This window comes from Oculina patagonica, chromosome 5 (assembly GCF_052425735.1).
Source record: "Oculina patagonica isolate OP01 chromosome 5, crgOcupat, whole genome shotgun sequence".
NCBI classification, from domain to species: Eukaryota; Metazoa; Cnidaria; class Anthozoa; order Scleractinia; family Oculinidae; genus Oculina; species Oculina patagonica.
Window position 1 is genome coordinate 2,585,234 of NC_135762.1, and position 12,708 is coordinate 2,597,941.

The 12,708-nt window shown below is 39.1% G+C and overlaps 1 pseudogene across 1 annotated transcript; it reads left to right on the top strand.

The window, feature by feature from the left end:
* The first annotated feature begins 6,705 nt into the window (after positions 1-6,705).
* LOC144654744 (uncharacterized) lies at positions 6,706-10,313 on the top strand (annotated as a pseudogene). Its single transcript, XR_013570974.1, has 7 exons — positions 6,706-6,838; positions 6,951-6,994; positions 8,299-8,463; positions 8,595-8,628; positions 8,725-8,875; positions 9,194-9,438; positions 9,737-10,313. The product of XR_013570974.1 is annotated as an uncharacterized LOC144654744 (transcript).
* Positions 10,314-12,708: the final 2,395 nt, after the last annotated feature.

A 12,708-nucleotide genomic window follows, 5' to 3' on the forward strand; every position in this document is an offset into this window, starting at 1 on the left:
TACAGCTCGGGACCAACGACTTGACTTCCCTTTCTGCCGTTACGACTGGTTCAGCGATCGAGGACCTTACTCATCTGCTGTTCCAGTCGTACGGAGTGAAACTTATATGTGTATGTCAGACGATTTATCGTCAGGATGATCTCGTCAAGTCAGAATTTTAACTCAATATTTACAAGTAGTACTAGAGCCTATTCCCTACGCCATATATTGGCGTTATCGTGGGTTTTGGAACTGCAAATCCCGTTTTCTCGCTCGCGATGGTATTCGCTTAAACAAGTTAGGGCAGTACAAATTTTTCCGCAGTCTGAGACGGGCAGTATTGAGATGTTTGCGGGCCATCGTGCCTGCCTGAAGTGTTTGCAGCTGTTTGATTATTATTCCTATTATTTTTATGTTTTTGGAAACTATTATATTGCTTGCCAGTTCCCAATTTAGTTGTTTACCAAGCCGCTCTCAATTTTGATTGTTCGTGAGTCCTTGCTTGTTTCTATTGACTGGGTAATTCCCGGGGTTTTTGTACAAGGCTCACTTGGTCCGTTGGACAATGTTGTTCACAGTAATTTTACTGTGCGTTTGACGGCTTTGGTTATGTTTTTTGTGCTCTCACTTTGCCGCATGAGTGTACAACCCACTTGATCGCCCCTTTTGGGGTGTGTCCAATGCACTTTGCTCTGTGATATTGCACTTAGTTCATCATTGTTATATGGAACATGGCAGAGTTTGTTGCTGCTCTAGACGCTAGTCTAGTTTTTATTTCTTTAAAAACAAAACTGTATTCTTATTTTGTTTCTTTGATTGACCCGGTTGCACTAAGCGCACCGGGCATTGTTTGAATTTTTAACTTGATGTCTAATACTGCCCCACTAGCTCAGGCTGTCCTTTTTTGTAGGCGACAGTTGGCTTGGAATTTTATCTTATCGTGGTCGTAATCTGTTACAGGACTACTGCAACCGGAACCACTTAGACAACCAAAACCAACGACATTACAAAATTAATGGAAACGTATCGCAACTTTAGTTAATTTAGCTAAACAGTTTTATGGTAATGCAATGATCCATGGAATAAACTAATGAATTTTTTTTTTATTCTGCTCAGTGCAAGGTGGCACCGGTTAGAGTAGTCGCATTGCAAGACATGTATTTAGATAAGGGCCGGGTCGCACTAGTGTAAAAAATTGTTTGTTTTACAAAAAAATCTGTCATCAAATAGGTTTTTCTAGTGCGACCGATTTGTCAGACATTTTCAAAAATGAGCGGAATGTACCAAATTTTCAAAGATGCCGGCACTTAAAATTGCCAAGCTCTGGACCTCGACAAAATGCCCCAAAACGTCAAAAAAGCTATTAAGATGTCAATCGAGACGTAAAAGGGAAGTGAAAATTGCGCTAAAATAAATATTCTCCTGATTTTGGTGCCAACTTTGTCACGATATGGATCCTCCGTGGCCATATATGACTTCCAATGCTTTGCTTAAGTTGATTTCTACTAACCGAACGCCTGGAACAGGCTAGATGTGTCATCTTCACAGTCTTCGCCGTCTACGTTGCCTGGTTTGGTGCTCATAATTAAACAGAACCAGCTGAATGTTTAAGTTGTGTAGGCATAAATACATTGCATATTGAATATGCTTCCCATTGTAGCCTGCATGCAGGTTAAAAGGACTAAAATCCCATGGAAAGCGAAAGCTTCGTGCCGCAATTCCACGTTAACGTGACTCAATTCAAGCTGGATCTCGAATTTAATATTCTCCTGTTGACACATTGTTTGGCAAAGTTATAAATTGGTGCGACCCTAGCACGCCAAAATAATTTTTTACCGGAAACAGAAGTTTGAGTAAAATTTTGACTCAACAAAAACAATTTTGTCCTCTAGTGCGACCCGGCCCTAAGGTACCTGAGAAATCTTAACTCCAGGCTTCCCTGAGTTCTATGGCTGAGGTTCTCATCTCCTGAGGACTCAGTTTCTTCGCTGACTTTCTCCTAACACAAAATAAAAAGAGAGGGCAAAATGATAAACCTTAAATGTAAAAGATAAATGTAACAAAAGGAAACAGTTTGCCAATGATAGTTTATTATACCTACCAGCACTGTTTCAGCCAAAGCGATCATCACGGCCTCATCTTCTCCCACTGTTTGGAAGGTCTGCAACCAAGACGGGGTTGAAACAGCGAACTGATCTTGTTCGTCTTGATCACTGTCAGAAGAATTTGTTTCTCCGCGAACGACGCCAGTATAGCTAGTAGTCCCGGGTTTAGACCAAAAGGATGGATTCATGATAACAAAAAGATAAATCGCAAAAATGCAGAGCACACTAAAAAGTTTCCCTGACTCCGAAGACGATGTAAAGCTAGCAACAGATTCGTTTGCTTTGTGGATTGCTTGCGTTGTTTCAGATATTGTCCTTGTCAAGGGGCGGAGATTCGTATAAAGAAATCTCAGAACTAGCTGGGAAATTAAGACACTATCAGCTACTATCGGCTTTTAACATGCCAAAACAGCATGGAGCCGAAGTTTATTTTACGAAACGATTCTGTCAAAAATTGATTATCTCTAGATAAAAACCGGACATTCCCATATTGAACTCTGCGACAACGATCTGAATATACTTTAAAACTCAGTGTAAGCAATGCAAGTCACGAAAAACTAAAATCAGACAGAATCTTTCATTATAGCATGATATCATTTTCTCTACTAACTTTGGAAGGAGTAACTTAAGATGTTATGTGAGAGATCCAAAGAAAAAGACATTTCCACACAGCACATTTCAACTGTTGCACAAGCGAAACGTTAACCTACAGACAGTTAATACACTTTTTTTTAGTTTTTTAAAGCTGTAAATTAGATGAACGAACAACTGTCGGATAGCAACCAATAGAGAATTTCCAACTGTAAAAGCCGGCAGAGTGTGAATTTTTAGATTTGTTTCTCCAACTCCGGCCCAGTGAAATGCTGGGGCGTAGCCAGCTTTCTTAAGAGTTGTAGGCTTGGCCGCTTCTAGAGGGAGGGGGAGGGAGAGTAAAGGTCCTCAAAAGTGCAATCCGACAGCACCTAATTTTTGGCATTTCATTGCCGAGAATGGGCCGGCAATTTTCACTCTTTGTTAAATATGTAAACGCACTTGTCTTTAACGACACATACCTATCACTTGGTAAAATAAAGTTCTCGCCGGTGTTCGAGTATAAAGTGCCAATTTAACAATATACCGTTTCAGACGTTTCGGGCTTAGTCCTTCATGTGCGGAAGTCAAGTTGCTGTTTCGTTGAGAAACTTGCTAGCGCCACGAAAAAAGATTTAAAGTTCCAATGCAAGCTGCGCGCGCGCTGAGCGCGCGACGACTTCATTCAGTCAGCGAGAATCGCAAGTTTTATCAGGGACGGAAGATAAACGATGTAAAGGCTTTTTGTTTTAGATCGATAAAAGCTGCTCGTTTTCGTCTCATCTGAAAATTTCTAACAATACACTTCGGTACCTTGCCAGGGCTTGACATATTGTAAGATAAATCGCTAAAGAAGTGAAAGAGCTGAATTACAGGAAAATTGTGTTGCTTGTTAATGTGTTTTTAGGATAATGAACTATTACTGTTTTTGCCGTTTCAGCCGTTTTTTAGCTAGCAAAGGGGTAGTTTACTGGATTCAAAACATTAAGAATTGGATGAAAGTCCTACTCATAACGGTTATGCACGTTTGGCAACACAAGGAAAAAGCTGGCTAAACTTTAGTCTGATGAAGACTGGGAAACGTAGTCCCGCACTGTATTATACCTTAAGATTACTAATGTTTCTCTTTTGTAGCACCTAGCCTATGGAACTCTCTCCCGAACTATATAAGAGAGAGCGGCTCGCTATCAGATTTTAAGACTTGTATAAATACATACCTTTTTAACAAATATTATAATTAGACTTTTAGTTAGTCAGTTAACCAGTAAATTAGATAGTTCAGTTAGACAGTTAGTTAGTCACTTAGTTAATTAGTTAAGTTAGTTAGTTTTTCATTTAAAGATTTTTTATGATTCTTAGAATAGTTTTTATTTCCATTTTTACAGCTCAGCTATTTTATTTGTTAGTATTTCCTTTTATCACTGATGTAAATTTTTTAAGTAAATTTCACTTTTTTTTAATAATATTTTTACTGTAAAGGGCCATGAGCCATGGATATGGCGCTATATAAATCTTTTATTATTATTTTATTATAATGTTAGCGGCTACTAATTTTAGCAATTTTTTCAGTGCAAGATTTAGCGAGTATTTAATTTAGCGATTTTTCGAAAATTTTAAAAGAATAGTGATATCGTTTAAACCAGTTTTTTACGAACATATAGCTGAGCTGGAAATAAATGTTTAGTGAAAGAATTGTTATTGCCAGAAAGAACAAGGTTACCGGCATCCATTTTTTAAAGAAAGAACATAGTCAAGTCGACTATGTTTAATTTTGTTTTCCCTTTGGGTAGGAGGGGTGGGTACTTAAATTTAACGAGTATTAAATTTTGACCGAGACAAATTTTCGGCGAGTACTAAATTTAGCAATTTTCGCCCAACTCGCTAAAATCGCTAAAATTAGTAGCCGCTAACAATAGCAACGTGGTACATGACATGAAGCATGCACTCGAGCTCGAGTATACGTGTCGCATTAAAACCTCCTTGCACTGTATTGATATCGACTCCAGACTGATAAAAGATAAATTAGACAAAAAAATGAACCAGAATAAAAATATAATATTACTGATCCTCGGCGTAAAATCAAAGTACCAGAGGCTCGAGCCACTCAAAAAGAACCAAACTTTAAAGGTTTGGCTATCGTTTGCGTTAAAAGTTGAAAACATTATGCAACTTGGCTGAATTGTGGCGCAGCAGGCAGAAAGTTCAGCAAAAGCACGGCTTCACTTTTAATTCTTCAGAGGTATTCATCAATGAACGGCTCTACGGCTTATTCGGCCTACTAACCCAACCAATTACTAATCTCGCCCAACAGGCTTTTTGAGAACACACGAATTCAACAACCAGAATACGAAGGGAAGATTATAAAGACTCAAGGTGACTGCAGTACTAGAGGCTCAAGCCAGTCAAGAAAAAACGATTATAGAGGTGGGCTTAAAATAGCAGAAGTGTTTATCCTCGGAGGCTGAGTTATCTATACGTTGGATGTGATGGAGAAAACGACATCATCGGCCGCATAGCACATTTCAACTGTTTCTTGAGCGAAACGTTAACCTAAAAACAGCTAACACACTGTTAATTTTCAAAGCCGTAAAGAAGAACGAAAACCAATCGGTTAGCAACCAATAATGATAAAAACTGTTAAAGGCAGCAATCATTATGTGAATTTTTAGGGATCTGTTTTTCCAGGAGCCCATGTCAAGGCGCCTTCATCTCCTATACTAAACTGATGTCATGCTTCAAAATATCGTTAAACTGGATTTTTGGTCTCATTTTTCAATAAGTCAATATATTACGTTGTTCGTGACTTCCTTTGCATGAGTTTTGAAGCATGTTCAGACAATTGTGGCAGAGTCCTATATAAGCTACTTCAAGTGTTATCAGCTAGATCCTTTTCAAAACTTCATATGTCATCGCAAGTAAGATTAAAGTGTTGATCGCTCCTCAACAACTTTTTGCACCAGCTCCATTTTCATGTCGCTTGATTTAAAAGGAACACACATTTCCAATAGCACTTCTCGTAATAAAATGACTGCCATATCCTTGGGATCCCCGGCTTTAAGTTGTTTATTTTTTTCTCTTTTTCTTTTTGTTCGAGTGTCGCACGTTTTAAGTCGTTGGCTTTAAGCACAGGCAATTTCTCTGAAATAAAGTCATGGTCAAGTCATGCTATTGTGATACGACGTAAGCTTGCTTAGATATCGTTCAGCGACAGAACTAAATCGAACCTCATCGGACTTTATCAAACGCTCGATTTGGCTCGATTTGCATTTATTTTTTGTAAGTTCGATTTCGTTCGATGACTGAACAACATCGAATTTGATCGTTCGATTTACTTTTGATTGGGTTCCATTGAGTTCGAAAACCGAACGTTCGATTTGATACACCGGGTATACTATAGGCGCGCGATTTGTTTGGAAACCCCACAAGTTTGAAAATTGTTGTCATGTTCTACAGATTATTTTGCCTCTCAGAAACTGCCATGACCGTAAACTGAAATATAGTCGATGTAGATCTCAGCTGCTCTTCTTAACTAAACAAATTCAAACAAGGCAAACATGAGATAATGGCCACTTAGTGTTTATTTGCATTGATAATTAACCGACAAATACACCTTTCACCAAGAACGCAAACATTCGTGATCACAAGTGAAACAGCTAGCGTGCAAAGCGTAGAAAAAACTGTCATGTCTTGATTGTAGACTGAAAGGTACTCTGGCAATAGTCTCGTTCAAAAAAATCTAAAATCATTTTCTTCGGAGAAAAAGATAACCTTTTTCCTGAGAAACGAGATTCCAAGGTGGAAAAAGGATAAAGCAACCTAATGTTTTCTTTTTAAATTGGTTTTGGAAATATAGGAAGCGTAGTATCATGTTTATGAATACAGCCTGGTTTTATAATTTATATAGTTAAAAGCAATTACGAAGATTTAATTTACGTTTATATATACAGGCCCCACGTTCCCAAGATTGTCAAAACGAAGTTCTCAGAGGAAATAAATAGCATTTTAATTATTGACAATCATGAAAAACAAATTTACTTAAAAGAAGAAATGACTTCATTTCATTCACGAGGAGCCGCAGATAGTGAAATTTCTGTTCGGACAAATCCGCGACTTAACGAACCGATCTATCGAATAGAATTGCTCGCTGTTCAGCGAGAAGCGCATTCAGTTTGGAACAGCGAGAAGTAAGTATTGACGAAACTGCCGATGTAAGCTTGTTGTTGGCTTGAAGAATTATTCACCCTTTTTGATGCTAAATCTAATGATATCGGATTTCTCTCCTATTCTATTTTGTAGCGTTTATTTTCAAATATCAACCCAGGCGCCGATCGCGAGTAAAGGTAAGTGGGCAAATTTTTGATACTTCTGAACAGGGTTTATGGTGTGTTCGATAAACAAATCTGCGTTGATATTCCATACCGCGATAGCTGACGTGGACAGACAATTGATTGAAAACGCAAAACGTTTTTTTAATTGGATATTATTAGCGAATTAGTCGTAGAGCCGTTCATTGGTGAATGCCCCCTGAAGAAGTGAAGTCATGGTTTAAGATGAATTTTCTGCCTGCTGCCACATATCAGATCGCATAAAGTTTTCAACTTTTAACGCAAACGATAACCAAACCTTTGAATTTTGGGTTCTTTTGAGTGGCTCGAGCCTCTAGTACTTTGATTTCACGCCGAGGCTCAGTGATCTTCTTTCTGTATTCTGGTTATTACAGATCTTCGTTTTATCTTCGTTCTTTAGTTTTTTCGTAATGTGGTCAAATGCCAAAATTCAGAAATTACAGAGTTTACAAGTTTTGACAGTTTTATTTCTGAGTGTTGGTCAATTTCAGATCTTCGCTTCAATCTTGAGGTAAAGTGATCTTCGCGACTTCGATTTCTTCGGAAATACCCATATAGAGGCTCATTCGTGCTCTAGTACATGCTTTGTGTCGTATATAGTTTATAGGACTGCGTTTTCTTTTAGTTGACGTTCGTCGTGCAACCAGGGTGGTAAAGGGGTTCGCGTGACGCGTGATTTGAGCAAAAATAGCCCGTGACTCGTGAAAACATCTGTCCGTGATCAGTGAATTGCCAGTTCAGTGTGATACGTAATCTGCTTATTTTGAGGACTGCGATTCGTGTTTACGGCTGACATCGTTCTTGAAAAACGAAAATAAATTAAGTACCAGAAATCAATTTACCAGTAGCAAACCAAAATTGACAAACCGTACGAATCATGAAGCCAAAGACAGATTTTGTATGGAGGATGCGTTCTCTCAGCTCCATTTTATGGGTTTTGGGAAATTTCTCGCACTGTGAGCTCGCCGCTGAGAAATCAAGTCTTGCACTTAGGCTATTGGCAGGTAAATGCCATGCAAATTAAATAATCACTAAAAGCTCATTTTCTCCAATAATGTATATTAAATACGTGATCGTGAAACGGTCTAAAAAATTTACGTGATTCGTGATTTGAAGGAAAATGGGTTTGTGATTCGTGATTGGGACCCCTCCCCCCCTCCCCCCTTAACCACCCTGTGCATGAACATTGTTTAACAAACAAATTTTCAGCAAATGTTAACTGTTAATCGAGTTAGTTTCGATTACCAGTGGGAAGTTTTAGTTTCTTATTCTCCAATCCTTTGACGTTTTTCTTTCAGGCAGCCGATAAATATCCCTTCAATCAGAGTTCAGATCAGAGGTAATCAAATACAAGTGTAATAGTTGGACAGCCAGAGTCGCTCACACAGCATTGAGTAATCTACCAACACCAGAATGCTTATCAAGTTACCCTTGGTCATTTTCTTGGGAACTTTAACTCTAAAGTAAGTACGCTTTTCTCAGTGTTTTATCTTGATGTTCATTTTTTCGGTAATATTCAGTTTTTACAAGAGAGGATAATTATCCTTTCTTGGTTTTTTATTTACAAAACCGGTATGTTAATTTTTTCAAACAGAGGCGGGCTTTGCGCGAATCCTGGGAAAAATCAGGTATGAAAAAATGGAAAAAAAAAAATACACAATTGACTATTCTAATGCAAGTGACTCAGAAAATCAATTCACGTTTCGTCTTTTTGTTTATCATAGTGTTTTAGTGTCCAGGCGTCCTCCACCAGCTGCAACCAGGCAAACAAGGGATTGGTGCGCATGGTGAACCAGCATTTAGAATTCTGCAACGGGCATTCCTGGGTACGACTGCCTGACGAAATGGCGGCTCAAAACTCCCGCGAAAACCCAGGTCAGCTTCGCATTACGTCATGTTGATAAGACCCAAACATGATTGCAGAAAATATAACAACCATACAAAAGAAGTAAAAAATATTTCACAATAACATTAACAAAGTAGTAACTTAAAGTAATTTTTAACGTTTTTAACGTAGTCTTTGGCCAAATCGCGAAAATTTAGTCCCGCGAAAAATGCTCGTTCCATTTTCGCGAAATTAAGTTTCCGCAAAAAATAAGTAACAACAAGGTAACAAAAATCAACTGAAAGAGCCACATAGATTTGAGAGTTGCGCTTAGAAAGCACTCATCCTTTAACTGATTTGTTTTGTAGGTATTGACTGCAAGGATATCAAGAACAGAGAACAATCTCAAGTAGATGGGTTATACTGGTTGGACCCGGATGCAGGAAGCCATTCAAATGCATTCCTGGCCTACTGTGACATGACGTAATTCAATGGAGGATGGACCATGTGTTACACTACTGATGACAAAGTCAAACCCAAGACCGAAGTCACATACAGCGCTCAGTTTCCTTATGGAACTGACGGGTACAGGACGAACTGTAACAACATTCCTGTAAGTTAGCTTACTACTTGCAGAAATAAGGGACACTGCCCTGCCGAAATAGCAAAATTTCACTCAGCTTATTTCCACGCTATATCGCCAAATGCCACAAAAGTATACGCGAGTTGTATAAAAAGATTCTATATAGAGAGCAAAACAGAAGCAGAAATTTCGAGATAAAGTGTAGGATTGCAAGAATTGAAATTAAATTTGATTTATCGACAGGATGTCAAGAAATTCACGTCAAGAGAAACGTACGTTGACTGAATGCCAGACGTTTCATATTTCATTTTTTCGTTCATTTTTTTAGTTCACTGAAATCATCTTCGTTGATCACCAAACTGGAGCTAAAATCTACTTCAGGCGTCAAACCAACCTGCCCATAACGGCCGCGGCGAAATATGGGAATGATGGTAGTCCCTACGGGTTGTGGCACGGTGTTGGAGCAAACAACGCTTACTCATACCAGCTGTTGATCTGCGATCATTCGTTCTATTCCGGCTTCTTCGTTTCCGGTTACACGGGTAACTGTTACAAGCGGTGTAACAGCTGGTGCGGTGATCTATCCTCGCCCTACTTCCGTACAGCGTCTACCAGTTCGTCTTACAAAGGTGTGGCGTTCAACACCAATGGTCATCGCCCCTTGAGCAACAGGCTTATTAGTGTCGGTCTGCGCTGAGTTCAAAAGATAAACGTTTGGTTCAGTTAATGACGAACTGTGATTTTAACAAAAAGGAAAGGCATACGTACAGTTTTTGTTAAGCTAAAATGTGGGATAAACTATAGACAGCATATCTGTGCGGACTAGAAGTGAGACATATTATTAAAAAAGTATGGGTGCATGCTGTAACTTGTAAAAGAATAAATAAAATATATACTGAAAAATATTCCTGGTGTTTTGTCTTGGCCTAGACCGTAAAAATGTAGAAAAATAGCTTGGATGCTTGACTAATTTAAAAACCTTAACGTGTGGGGAAAAATAGATCACTAAATTGAACTCCGCTGGCCCTGTAAACGGTTCCGTCGTTGTTGCGGGAAGTGTCACATGACCTGGGCAGAGTACACTGCGGCACCGGGGATGCCTGTGTTGTTTTGTGAAGTAAGAATGCTTCTAGAAAATTTAGCTGAATTTCCTGTAAAATGATGGTCCAAACAAATCGCCTATAGGACGAGCAGTTTTGGAGAACATGTAAAATGGAAAGGAAAGACGTAATTTTAACAAAACTGGAATCATTGCAAAAGTACTTTGATTCTAAAGAAACAAAGATTAGAATTTAAACAGAAAACCTTATTTTGTGAACCTGGGTGTTGCGCCGTCTTTCTAGGAGCCGTTGCGCCCAACAAAGTTCGTGACCTGGAAGAAAAATTTTTCGAAAGTAATAAAAGTATAAATTTGAAGGTTGTGGTTTTGATCCAGGTAAAAAAAAAGTTATTATCGTAGGCGATTTGTAAGACTGAACAAGAAATACAGCCCAGTTAGAAGACTCCTAGACCCAGAGACAACGGAGCGACAATTTTGCTCTCGCGGATGGTAATAATAGCCAAATGGCGCGTACAAGAAAACGTACCCTTGCCCGTAGGTTCCTTTTTTAACCTACCTAATGCTGATTGCATCACAATGATGTAGCAAATGTAGCAATGAAATGGCCAGAAAACACTGTGGGGAGAGATGTGCGTCTTTTGCCGTTCGAGCAAAACGTTTCATTTAGAAAACTCTTTTTTTTTACTCGAAAGGTGCGCGTGGCTATGGTTGCGTGATTTCGCCGCGCGGAAATACAGGCCTAATCACTGATGAAACTAAACAAACTGTACCCACAACAAGACTGAATTGGGCTTGCCCCTGGTCCAATTAAAAAGGTACAAACCTCGAACCGCTTTTCCCTCTCAGCTGGCTGAGCCTCGTGCCCCAGGTTCTGCCGGCTAAGAGGGACAAGCGGCTCTGGGGAGAGAATGGTACAAACTTAAAGGGACTGCGTCACGGATTGTAGCTAAATTTAGGCATCGAAAATGTAACCATCAAATTCGTTAAAATATAAAAATAACTTCTTAAAGCAGTGAAGGAACATTTCAATGACACACCAAACACAAAAAATGGTACGGATGGCCAAAAGCGACGAAGATTAAAGCGGATTGCGATATGGGGTTTTGAAATATTGTTGGGCTGAACAGTTTTTAAAGTTAATCCTGTTTGCTTGTAACTTTAAATTATAACACTCCGGAGACACATTTGGTTGCAATGAAGCTGTATATGGTTTTGCCATTTAGATCCATAGAAGTAATTTCTTTGCAAACATTAAGTTTCATAGCGAGTAATTGGCAAAACTTAACCTGGGTTCGCTCTTAAAATTCTCTCCAGACGCCTGGTTACTGAAAACAAAAACAAAAAACAAAAAACGAACGAATAAGAAACGCTGTCCGGTTGAAAAAGGGAGACACTGGAGCCTTTTATGACCGCCGCCAGTAATATATTTTTTTTAAAGGCGAGATCGGTTTGTATACTAATTAGCGAACCGATTTTTGGCACGAACATGCTCATTAGAAATTTTATTTGCTCGTGTACATTCAGAACATGACAAGTTCTCTCTTGACGTGTCACCTATATTAATTGAAGAACTTGTCAAAGTGCTCGAGATTTACAAGTTCTTCCCCTATATAGAGCTTCTTTGCTTAAGAAAAACACTTGTCATGTAGCGATGAAGGTCTTCGTTCAGAGCAATCTCTAGATTTTTTACATATAAATATATCTTATTAACCACGCGCGAGGGCCGTACTGGGCGAATATTGGCCCGAGGTCTTGACAGTACGGATCGAGCGCAGCGAGGTCCGTACAAAAAAGACCGAGGGCCAATATCCGCCCAGTACGGTCCCGAGCAAGCTTGGTTAATAAGAGATTTATTACACGACTGGAAACTTTGTGTAGTGAGAATTGCTACCAAGTGGATGTCGTGGAAAACAATGTGCGGCAAAACTTTTACGCGCGCTAAAGAAGTTATAATTATTTCTGTGTAAGCCGGGTCACTTCATTTTCAAAGCAATACAAACTCCGAAAATTTTTTGCAAAAAAACAAATCTTGCAAAAATCTTGCGCTTAATCGCCCGGGAATTAGCGCGGGATCATCCGGGACAAAACCCGGTCCGATACTTGGAAAATATATCGATTGGCTGATTTAGTTATTGGCCCTCGGACCGCCTTAGTCGTGCATGTAATAATGGGCGATATTCCCGAATTGTTGTTATTTTTTAATGCAATGCCCCGATATCGATATGTCATATTTTTAGCTT